This window comes from Bos taurus, chromosome 19, assembly GCF_002263795.3.
Source record: "Bos taurus isolate L1 Dominette 01449 registration number 42190680 breed Hereford chromosome 19, ARS-UCD2.0, whole genome shotgun sequence".
NCBI lineage: Eukaryota > Metazoa > Chordata > Mammalia > Artiodactyla > Bovidae > Bos > Bos taurus.
The window spans coordinates 35,370,638-35,382,938 of NC_037346.1; the positions used below are offsets into that span (position 1 = coordinate 35,370,638).

The 12,301-nt window shown below is 49.2% G+C and overlaps 1 long non-coding RNA gene across 1 annotated transcript; it reads right to left on the reverse strand.

Moving 5' to 3' along the window:
* Positions 1–2,567: 2,567 nt before the first annotated feature.
* On the reverse strand, positions 2,568–8,006 carry LOC132343055 (uncharacterized). The gene is made up of 2 exons (XR_009491721.1): positions 7,949–8,006; positions 2,568–4,467 (listed from the first exon to the last, which is right to left on the reverse strand). It is a non-coding gene; the product is annotated as an uncharacterized lncRNA (long non-coding RNA).
* Between the last annotated feature and the right edge of the window lie 4,295 nt (positions 8,007–12,301).

Genomic DNA, 12,301 nt, shown 5'->3' on the forward strand with positions numbered 1-12,301 from the left:
CTCACACAGTTATAACCCTTCCCGAGTGTGAGATTAGGTGGCCTGGTGTTCCTTACAGAGGTGCCAAGCCAAGGTAGCCCCTCTCTGATGTAGCAGAGGAAAAAGATGGTTTTCCCCTCTATCTTCCCACATTCTTCAGCTTGTATCCTGCAAATTGGACTAATAAAAGAGGAATAAGGGAAAAACAAGCAGAAGTTTACCAGTATACATATCACACATACACACGAGAGAACTCAGTGATGAGTGACTCCAAAGATGGTTGGAATGCAGACTTTCAACAGCACTTTACAGATGAGGAAGCTGAGGTTCAAGGACAAGCAGGAGTGTGCTGGCCTCTCACCGCTCAAGCCAGATCTCTGCACTGTTTTGGATCCCCCTACCCCCCGCTCCACTCTGGTGCAACACCCTGACCTTTTAAATCTTTAGAATTTGTTTTGAGCCCCAATGCATTTCTCCATCCCACTGCCTCCACCCAGTCTAGGCCACTGTCATCTCTGACCTGTAGTTAGCACCTCCCCTGCTCCCCTTCTGTACCTGGGCAAGACTTTAGAGTCCCCTGGGCTTTGGGTCTGGGTGGCCTGGGCTCCCTGGCCCTGATGGGCCCACGGGAAGCCTGCATGAAGCCTGCTCCAGCAGGCAGAAGGCTTGGCTGTATGAAGAGTAGGCCAGTCACCTGGATCCTGGCTCCATGCTCCCTGAGTGACCTGCCAGCCGCAGTCCCTCCCTGACACCTCTGTTTCTGGCACACGAGGAATGATGTGGAAAGACGCTTCCCTTCCCTTCCTGGGTCAGTGCTTCTTCAGCGTTGAGGCTGGGACTGTTCTACTGAGGCGGGAGCTTGGGCACCACAGCCCTGGGTCAGGGCAGCCCCAGGTTGGGCTCTGGAGCAGTGCTGCTGCCCAGTGTACCGCGCACACCCAGGAGGCCGTTCATGGCCTGTTCCTCCGTGCACAGCAGTGGTGACCTCCGAGACCTCTGGTCTCTCCTCACTGCCCGCAGGCTCTGTGGGGAGGGCCCACAGCACATGTGGAAGGCATGGTGTGGGGTGCCCCGGCCAAGATGGGAGCTGTTTCTGCAGACAGGGACAACTTTTCTTTGTGAACTGACTGACTACCTGGAAAATACTCGAAAGGGTGACGAGGCCTCCTACCCACACACGCACATAACCACATTCACATAGACCCACACATACACACCTGAAATGTACACAAACACATGTGCACTAAACATACACACACGACAGTATGTGCCGTATTACACAGTAGTGCCAAAGAGCAGCCCCCAATGCATGTGCCAACGTGAAGGATCCTCACAGTCACACGTGCGGACATGCTGAGTCTGTGGGGCTAGAGCTCAGGGTGTGGGTTGCCTGTGGGAGCAGGTGAGGGGTTAGGACCTGGTAGGTTTGGGCTCAGAGAACAGGAGTCCCTGGCTCTGGGGGAACAAGTTGACAAGGAAAGATTTCCAGTCCCCGTGTCCTGCCCATCAAAGAGGGGGCTTTTATCAGTATATGCATTGCACACACATGAGAGAACTCAGTGAGAGAAAAAAAAGACAGACAGATAAAGTGACAGACCAAAAAACATGCAGCCTGATAGATGGACAAAGAGATAGAATCAGAAAGATGGACACATTAACAGACACATCAACAAGAGACAGAAAGCTATATGGACAACACAGAGAAAAAGACAGGCAGGATTATGGATAGAGAGGTACAGGCAAACTAACAGAAAAGTGAGGCAGACACCCAGACAGGCAGGCATACAAACACACATCTGTACATACAACGACACACACATATGTAGGTACAGCCACACACATATATGTAGGTACAGTCTCTAACACACACACGGATATAGGTACAGCTGCCCACACACAGATGTAGGTACAGCTGCCCACACACAGATGTAGGTACAGCCACACACAGTTGTAGGTACAGTCACACACACAGATGTAGGTACAGTCACCCACACACAGATGTAGGTATAGTCACACACACACACACACACACACACACACAGATGTATGTTCAGAGAGAGGGGCAGAGCCAGTGGAACAGAGGCAGACAGCATTGTTTCTGTCTTTTTCTCTGACTTTGAATAGAGTTCCTCTGTGTGGGGCACATTGGCATGAGGAGGTCATGGCCACCTAAGATGCCATTATGAGCTCCTGTCAATCATGAGCCTTGGATTCATATGACTTCAAGTGATGTGAAGGGCAAAACAATGTAGATCTGACATCTCATATGGGATCAGAATGCTTCTCGCTCTTTGATTATTTGACTAAGGATATACGTTAAGAACGGAGAAGGCAATGGCACCCTACTCCAGTACTCTTGCCTGGAAAATCCCATGGATGGAGGAGCCTGGTAGGCTGCAGTCAATGGGGTTGCGAAGAGTCGGACACGACTGAGCAACTTCACTTTCACGCATTGGAGAAAGAAATGGCAACTCACTCCAGTGTTCTTGCCTGGAGAATCCCAGGGACGGCGGAGCCTGGTGGGCTGCCGTCTATGGGGTCCCACAGTCGGACACGACTGAAGCGACTTAGCAGCAGCAGCAGCAGCATACATTAAGAATGGTCATATTTTTATTTTGTTTTTGCTTGTTTCTGTTTGAGGAAAAATCCATAAAAATTCTACCCTGAAGTCTTTTTCCTGGAATATACCTAAATGAGGGATTCCAATTGGAGCCAGCAGAGGGCAGGAAGTCATCAGTCACTAGATCGGGTTGCTCGGTCTGTGGACAAGTAAACTCAAGGTTTGCTTGTGTCGTTGCTTCTTGAGCATTTGGTTAACTCCAAGAGCTGCACACACTCATCCACCCTTAATGTGCTGAGTCTTCAGTATCTATAGCATTCAGACTTTCTGCTCTTTCTCAGCAATGAGGTATTAGAGGACACAGCTGTTCTTCGAAGTGGGGTGGAAAATCAACAAAAATCCACTCAAAATCAATTTTATGGGAGGTCCAGGATGATTATATTGGATAGAATAAACAACAATCCAAAATGAATATCTTAGTGCAATTAACAATTTTAAGCTTATTCATTTTCCTTTATATTGCATAATTTACTAAATTCTGCATCCGCAGAAATATGTTGTTTGTTGTTCAGAAAGAATGACTTCTGGAAGGTAAGTAATCAAAGTGTGTCTAAGCTCTTTACACCAATTGACATTGTCCCAGCAATGTGGTCTCTTCATCCAACTGCTGACAACAATTAGTCGTGTATTCATCAGTATTTACAAGCAACCCTCAATGCCCATCATCTCAAATGTGGTTTCCAATTACAGATGCATCCTTAACTTTTTATGATTTTGGGACAAGTAGGAATAGGCTGGTCCACATAAATAAGATCAAGCATGTTCCTCTTTGAACATGGAAATTACGAGACCCAAGTTTTCCCACCAACATTCCCTTAGAGGCAGTAGTCTGCTGGAGTCTTGACGGGTGCCGTGAGTTAGGAGATGGCAGGAGGACTCCAGCTAGGACAGCCTGCAGACATCCGGTCTCCAAGGAGAGGAAGGCCCTCTGTGCTCTCTTGGTGAGCCTCACCCTGTGGACCTACCACACTTGGAGTCTCTGCTGGACTTTGCGGTTCCTGGACCTCCAATCGGTGCAAACACACATTAGGTACTTTTTCACATCTAGCCTTTCCAGTCCATATTAAGTCTGTGAAATTCAGCCATATTATATCATTATTTCATATAACAGCCATTCCTGTCATCATTGCTAGGTCCTACTATTGTTTGACTATATCAAAATATACGTATCTGTTCGACTACTGATGTGAACTTTCTAATTCTCTGATTCTTTTAGCTTTTTCCTACTGGCACATCTTCTTATGGACATAAGCCATAATCCCTGTCAGGCTGTGTCATACGGGGTGTGTGTGTATGCTCAGCTGTATAGATATTGCCAAGCAGTTTTCTTTCCAAAGTTGTTATATTGTACTAATTCAGCCCTGTGCTTTGCTCGTGAGGCCTTGCTGGCAGTGTCAGCTTCCCGTACGTGTCCTCTCTTGTCTCGCGTGCCCCCTGCGTGTGTCTCCTGCTTTCTACGTGCTGCCCGGGTCTCTGTTAGACTGATCGGTATGGTTTTGTTTTTTTCCCCCACCTGGACAATGACAACACGATTACTAACCTGGAAAAGGCAAACTAAATCTATTTGCTGTTCTTGTTAGCCGTCTGGTGGGTAACAACTGAGAAGATTGGTAACATTCAGGGTGGTCAAACCATGGGTAAATATATACACGGAGCTACTGGGCAGAACATAGAAATGTTACGATGGGTATGGATTTGACCAGTAAATTTTCCTTCATGCCACCCCTACTTTAGAGAAAGATGCTCACCTGAGTAGGAAGATGCTCACTGGCATGATCACCTACACGTGGTCCAGATACAAACGGTCATGACAGGACAGTTGTCAAACTGGCGTCTCCGATGTACAACCTGAGGTCAGTTCATGCAGACTGACCAGGACAGATAGGCAGGACATATGGGGTATGGAAGTGTCAGTCTGTACAGAGAAGCATCTGGAATCTTTGTGTAAAATGATGGCCCACAAACTATGTCATCCCACTAAGAGTCTCAGGTACCAACCATTCAGTTCAGTAGAGGAGCGGAGCCCTAGGTCATCTGACACTTGGCAGGAGCCTGGGGCTTTCGTGGGGCACGGCTGGACTGGGCTCACCCAGCTGGATAGCCCCTGCAGCATGGCTGCTGGCTGAGCCCATCAATCCAACACCGCTCACAGCATTTACTTGTTTGTTCAGGTCATCACGATCACGCTGTGAGCAAGCATGTTCCCAGGTGGTGTGAGAGCTGGGACATAGGATAAGGAGCTGCCGAAGGCCCAGCAGACAAAGCACAGCAACCTCAGTGGGCAGCTGCCTCCCAGGGTGTCTGCCCCGCTGCCACTCCTGTGATTATGTCATTTTCCTGAGCAAAGGGGCTTGGCAGATGGAATTAAAGTTACTGATCAATACCCTTTGGCAGGATAAGATCCCGGTGGGCCTAATCTAATCACACAAGCCCTTACGAACTGACAGCCTTCTCTGGTTACGGGCACAAGGGCAGGTCCGATCTGTCAGGAGCTGAGCTGAGAGGTGTGAGTAGGTGAGTAGAGCCACAGGCCCCGAATGGAGGCGTGAAAGCTTTAATCACTTCCTGGATTGAATGATGCAAGCATCTCCAGCTGTTCCATTGTCCCCCAGGGGAAACGTGTACCTGTTGAGGCTAGGTGGGGCAGAGCATATGGCGGGTCATCTCACAGCGGGGTAGGCCCAGCAAAAGGCTCTGGTGGTTCTAGGGACCCAAGGTGGGTGTGAAGGGGTGAGCTTGGAGTGGAAAAATACTGGGTACCAAGTCAATGGGGGGAAAGCACCTTCGAGGTTTCCCCCTTCCTCCTTGAAGGCACCTGGGGAAGACCCCTGTCCAAGCATCAGATAAAAGCACCTGGGAATGGAGCTGCCAGGGATAGAAGTGTAAGTCTGTGAAGAGCCCAGCCAGCAGGGGCCTGAGTCCTTGACCGTGCAGGGGGCAAAATCTGTTACCAGAAGACATATCTCTCTGGCATGAGGATTCATTTGGGCTGATTATTTTAAAAAAAAAAACAGAAGACTCAGGAAGTGTTTTGTTTTGTTATTTTTACCTCCCTCTTAGCTGCCTATAGAATTTAGATATAGAGACCGTTCCTGGAAGAGAGCTGTCCTTGGAGAAATCTGGGTTTTGTGGGTTTTGTGCAGTGGGGAGAGTCAGCAGAGCCTGGAGACCAGAGTCCACTCTCATCCCGCTGCCTCTGCAGGGCTCAGGAGACACTGATTCACCAAAATTTGCTTTCTCATCTCCACGTGAATTGTCTGCATTCCCACTGAAGTCCCAAATCCCTACCTGACACCCTCTTTTGTCTTTAGCTGAAGATGGTATTAATATTTAAGCTGAGGGTTTTGGCATTGGTGAGTTATTCAGTTTCCCCAGGTCTCTCCCATGTATACATGTTATTAAACTCTGATGCTCTCCTGTTAATCTGCCTCATGTCAATTTAATTCTCATACCAACCAGAAGAATCTAGAAGGGTAGAGGAGAATCTTCCTCCCAGATAGCGGAATATTTCGTTATACATACATACATATAGGACCTTCCCTGGTGGCTCAGATGGTAAAGAATTCACCTGCAATGAGGGAGACCTGAGTTTGGTCCCTGGGTTGGGAAGATCCCCTGGAGACCGGCATGCCAACTCACTCCAGCATTCTTGCAGGAAGAATCCCCTTGGACAGAAGAGCCTGGCGGGCTGTAGCACATACATGCACACACCACACATCTTGTATTTTCTTTATCTATTCATCCATCAGTGGACACTTAGGTTGATTCCTTATCTTGACTTTTGCAGGTAACATGGCAATGCACAAGGGACATAGATATGTCTTTGAGATACTGATTCCATTTCCCTCAGATATACACCCAGAAGTGGGATTGCTGGGTCATATGGTAGGTCTATTTTAATTTTTGAAGGTAGCTTTCTCCTGTTGGCTGCAGCAATTTACACTACTATGAACAGTGCACAGGAATTCCCTTTTCTCCCAGGGGAGCATTTTCCATCTGGGGAGATCAGCAGTGATGCCTCCATGAAACCTCTCTGCTGATTTCTCCTGGGTCTGAGCACCAGACTTTCCAGCATCATTGTCTTGGAGGATACCTGTGGGCATGAGGAAGATTGTCCCACAGAGAAAGCAGAGGCTGTGGGGATGAGATGCAGGACCCATGTGGGGAGGGGCGGGGAGGCACCACCAGCCCCTTCAGCTACAGCTCCTCAAAGGGCCCTGGAGAGTGCTGACAAGGGCTGGTGCTGTCTTGAGAGCCTATCTGAAGAGTCTTCCTGAGGGGTTTGCTCCACGTGGGTGGCTAGGGTCTCATTGAAGTCTTGGGGGCACCAGGATCCACTGCAGACCACTGGGAAAGCAGCCCCACCTCCATCCCTTCTGCCCTGAGCCTGGCTCCTCTGAGCTGGAGAACCCACCCCTACTGTGCTCCCACACGCACACCTGCTTCAGCTGCTGGAAAACACCTAGTCTGGACATTCCTGGGCAGGTCAAATTTCCTCTCTCACTTTTACACACATTAGCCATTATTTCAACCAAGCATGTCCCTTGTGGATGGGGGACCGAGGTCTCTAAGAATAAAGGACCACAGTTTAAAGCTTGTTCCGCTTCTTCCTGCCCTCAGCATATGATCATGAACTTCTGAAAATAAATTGGCAACTCATGTTTTATATGTTTTGCTGCCTCTAGAGAGGTGGTTGTATTCATACTAGAGCATGTGAATAGATGTGCACAGCTAGGACATATTTCTAGCTGTCACCTGCAAAAAACTGACATCTAGTAGATGCGACTTTCTTAAGTGTCTACAACACACGTAAGTCGATCTTCAGGAGGATGAACGTGACAGGCGCTGTATGTTTATCAAGACCCTTTTTGCAACGCCTTTAAAAATAAATGTGTTGAATTCTATACTTAACCACCTTAGACCTCGATAGCAGGCATTTTCAGTGCCTGTCAACAAAGGGCAGTGAGATGCATCAGATCCCTTACTTGGCCTCCACGTATGAGCAGCTGCATTAATTCAGTGCTTCCTTATTGAGCACCTATTGTGTGGCAGGTTCTGTGTTTGACTCTGTCCTTGGTTAGGCCCTGTTTAATAAGATGCTTAGCTCTTTGGGTGGAGGACAAATTGGTCTTGGAGACATTAATCCCATGAGTGAGTTCTTTTGTCTGTTACATAACATAACCTTTCTGTGCTCATTGCTCTTAAGGAGCGCATCTAGGGTTGGGGGAGATGGGCGCTACCCATGGGAACCAGGCCCCTACTTGATGGCACTGCTGCCTGACCTCAGAATTCCTGGCCGCCTGCCCCCCTCCAAGACTTGGTCCACAGCCGTCACATCCTTTGACTTACGTGCGCAGAACACAGTGTCTGCATTCTTCTCCTTTCGGTGAATACTGCTGCGTGAGCACCTTTGCTTGGTTTTCAAAGGTTCCGGAACATTCCTTTGTTGTGTCATGCTGCTGGATGTCCCATTTTTTAAGCTCTAATAAATAACTGTGACCTTCTAATAAATACACCCAAGTAGTATTCAGGATGATGAGATCGTCGTGGTAGGCGTCAACTTGCTTCACTTGATTTTGCTTCTCTTTTCCAGATAAAGGGCCTGTTATATGGGCTGCTCCCCTGGAAGCACACCCTCCCCAATCCAGGGAGGTGGGTGAGACGCCTGCTCTCAGGAGCCTATAGTGTTGGAAGCGTCGGCTCCCTCTCTGACTCAGACACAGGGCCCTGATGGCGTCTGTCCCTCACAGTTGTCAACCTCAGGAGACTGAGTCACCTGGTGCACAGGTGTGCAGCCTCACTGAGATCAAACATTTTGTCGAATGAGAATTAGGGGCAGTGACACCTGTGTGTGACTGACCCAGGCATCCAGGAAGCTCTAAGAAGCCACACCCCACCCCGATGGTCATGGTGAGGCCACCGCTTGTCTCACTGGTGTGCTTGTCAGGCCCTTGTTCTCTGTGCTCTGTTATAGAAAATTCAGCTGCAGGATGGCTGGAGCACAGAGAAGGGAAGGCAGGAGGCATTTGCTGGTGCAGGAGAGGCACTCCGGCAGGGGTGACCAGAGGAGGATCCTGGGAAATTGTAAGCAGCAGGTCTGAGAAATCAGAATGCCCTGCAGACAGGGCAGGTGGTGCCAGGGCTGCTCCCTTGGGTCTAGGAGCTGTTCTTGCACTATTGTTCAATGAGCCAAGGACTGATTTTGCAGACATGCATGCCACACCCCTGGTGGGCAAGGGGTTTCCAGGCTCTGCACCAGGTACTTGGCAGCCATGACTCAAGCTGGTGTCCTTCTCACTGTCCAAGGAACAAGAGCATCAGTGGGGACCCCCAAGTCTCAGGGTCTCCAAGAGCTGCACCAGGGGACAAGATCTCCCATGCCTGGCCTCACGCGGCCCCCTCCTCGGCAACATTCATGCATTTTGGACATTGACCTGACTTTAGCTAATTAAGACTCAAATCAAGTTCTGTCCTATTACGTTAGTTGACAGCAAACCGAAGTAGATATTTTGAAAATCTGAGTTGACAGAGAAGATTGCTCCCACAAGTAAGTTTTCTGGAAAATAAGCCACAATTATGGAGCAGCAGCTCACAGCCCCGTACCTGGGCCCTGTAGCTGAGATCCTCCTATAAACTCCACCACATGGCTCACATCACGGGTCCTGCTGGTACCCGGTGGTGATCAACACCAGGGCTGGCCTTCATCCATGGCACGCACATGGCCTCAGCACCTTGCATGGAAGCTAGAACAGAGAACCAACAGTCTCCGAGCCCAGTCTCTGAGGGGATCCAGCCCGCCCAGCAGAGCTACCTGGGTGTGAGGCTCTGACAGACACGTCCATGGTGCTGAAATGATCCCCATCTAACCCCCGCTAATCCACCTCCTCCTGCCACAAACAGATGACTAAAATTCCAGTTCAAGGTGAGTGAGAAGGTCTTAACCCCCTGAGATGGAAGGCAGCAGACTGCCGCAGGTCTTCCTTCTCCCCTCTCTGGCTCATCCCTGTCAGCATCAAGTCATCTTTGGGCCTCAGTCTGCTGCTTTAGGACCAGAGGGAAGGAAACCACTGGAAAAAGCCAATCTCACAGAATCAGCATTTCTTTCCAAGACTCCAGGCCACATCTGAGGAAGGAAAGATCACTGCCCAGGCAAACAGGAGCTCTAGGCTAGTGCTCCTCACCAGCCCTGGCTCAGAATCCACATCCAGAGGGAGGGCTCACGGGGTCCAGGAGTGCATCCAAGCAGGACCCCTTGGGACCTTCCAGGGATACACCCCTCTCCCACGTCCTCTCTCCTCACAATAGTATCTGATATACACTCCTGAGTTGTTTTGCAAATGCTAAAAGCCCCCCAAGAGGAAGAAGTTAACTATTTGATGACCAGGAGCATGGAGCTACTAGAGGCTGAGAACTGATGATGTTCACCCCACCCTGTGACCCCACCCTGTTACCGCACACCTGGAAGACCAGGGCCTGGGCAGAAGCTGTGCCCCTGGGTAGTAAACGAGAATTCCTTGATCCACTGATGTGTTTAAGGACCTTCCCCTTACCCCAGTGTGGAGGCCAAGGAGATAGTTGGTAGGAGAGAAAGTTAAGTGAGCAAGGGAAGGGCTGGGGTCCAGCAGCTAGAACCCTCAAAACCTGACACTTGGAGGAAAGAGATACAGCATCCTTTCCTTCTAGCTCACTTTGCCCTGCTCAGAGACACCTCTCAGAGGTCTTCCTGGGAGGGTCCTCTCATAGTGGCCTTTGATGTGTCAGATGACTGGAGTGTCACCTGGAGACAGGTACTGGCTGAAGGGTCCCCCACCCCCACCCTGATCCCAAACCAGGAGATGCATGTGGGCCTCAGGACTGCTCTCTTCCAGGAGGGTATCCTCAGTCAGGAATGAGATCCTCTGGGTTCCAGGGGCCCTCGTGTGAGGGCAGTGCTTGGTGGGGACTGTCATCCACCAGCTTCCGCTTTTCCATCAGAGCCCCTCCCAACAGGAGCCCTTGTAGGAAAAGCTCCTCAGGACCCGCTCTCTCAACTTCATTCCTCTCTCCCTCATTTTGGAAGGTTCTGAAGCACACTCTCTTGCTCAAGCTGCTGTGTCAGAGTTTGAGGCATCACCAGGAGACTTCTGAACCAGGCGCTGACGTGACTTCATCAAAATGGCCCAGGTGGAACACAGTACCACTGCAGGTCCCGCCCATGTCCCCACTGGGGATGAATCCATCAGGGCACTTGGGTTCACAGACTTCGCGGAAAACCTGTCTTCAGGACTGGTCTCCTTTCTTCCAACCAGCTGTTGGTCAGAGGCCCAGGCACCTCCATCCAGGCTCCACTCCCCAGGGCCTGGATTCTGGGACACCTTAGGGGTAATTCAAGGCTGTCATGCTCCTTTATTTGGGGACAAGAAGGTCCTAAAAGCTGCCTTTGTTTGATTTTGGAGGTCTGATTGTTTTTTGTCCAGATAGGTGGAAACATGGGGTGTGATGTTCCTACACCTGCAGGGCCTTCCCAGGGTAAAGATCTGTGTGTTTTCCCAGCCAGTCCGTCCCCTACACCACCCTCCCAGGAAACACAGATCCAGGATTACGAGAGTAGAAGCTCTCCTATTGTTTATTGTAACTTGGACTCCCACACTGAGGAGCCTGGCTCCCACCATCTGCCCTTTATCTGTGTATTGCTCCTTTCCAGATTACACGTGCAGAAGTTTCAGCATTGTTAGCTACTATACCCTGGAAAGAACCCCCCAAATAAAGCCCCCTGTTTATGTACAGTCCGTTTTGCCTTTAGTCTACAGATTCCATTTATTTCTAAAGTTAACTCAGGTCAGCACCTTTTGCCCCCACCCTGACAGTTTTTCCCATACATTTCTAAAATAGTTAGATTCTACGTCGCAGTATTCCATCCTGTGACATTCCTACATCCAACATAACTAAACCTGAATAGTTTATGATTGACCCCCTGGGCTTTACAAATCTTTGGGTTTGGACAATCGCATAGCGACAAGTCTCTGCCCCGAAGTATCACGTGTAATCCTTCAGACCCCCTGCCCTGGTCGGCTAGCATCTGCGTAACTTTGTCTTTCCTAGATGCCGTAGTGGGGTCATACTCCACGTGGCACCTTCAGGCTGGATTCTCTCACTTAGCAATATGCACATAAGACTCACCTGTGTCTTTCCATGGGTTGATGGTTCATTTCCCTCTATTGCTGAGTCGTGCTCCATTGCACGTCCATGGCAGGAAAAACAATTTTCCCTCTCCCCTTCTAGGCTCTTGGTTTAGACTCTGTAGGTCATAAAAGACAGATTAATAGGAGAAAAGCAAAGAGAATTTGAGTACATTCATACATCATTCATACATGGGCGATAACCAGGAAAACGGAGTTAACTCCCTGAAATGGCCCAAGTCATCACTTAAAATACATCTTCAGCTAAAAACAAACAAAAAAGACTTTGGGGAATGGGGGAGGCCAGTTATGACAGGTTATCATGCAAAGCACAGTAGACAAGGGTATGGTTGTTATGCAGCTTGACTCAGGACTTCTTCACTGATGAGAGTTTCTCGCAATTTAATCATCTTTGTATTCCTGGTACAGACAGGGAGACACCATTGGAATGGAGATTTCCCTAACTAGACGTAAATGTCCCTCAAAAAGGGCAAACTCTACTCAGTTTTCTGAAATTCTTCAGTGTGTTTTCAAAAAACTAATC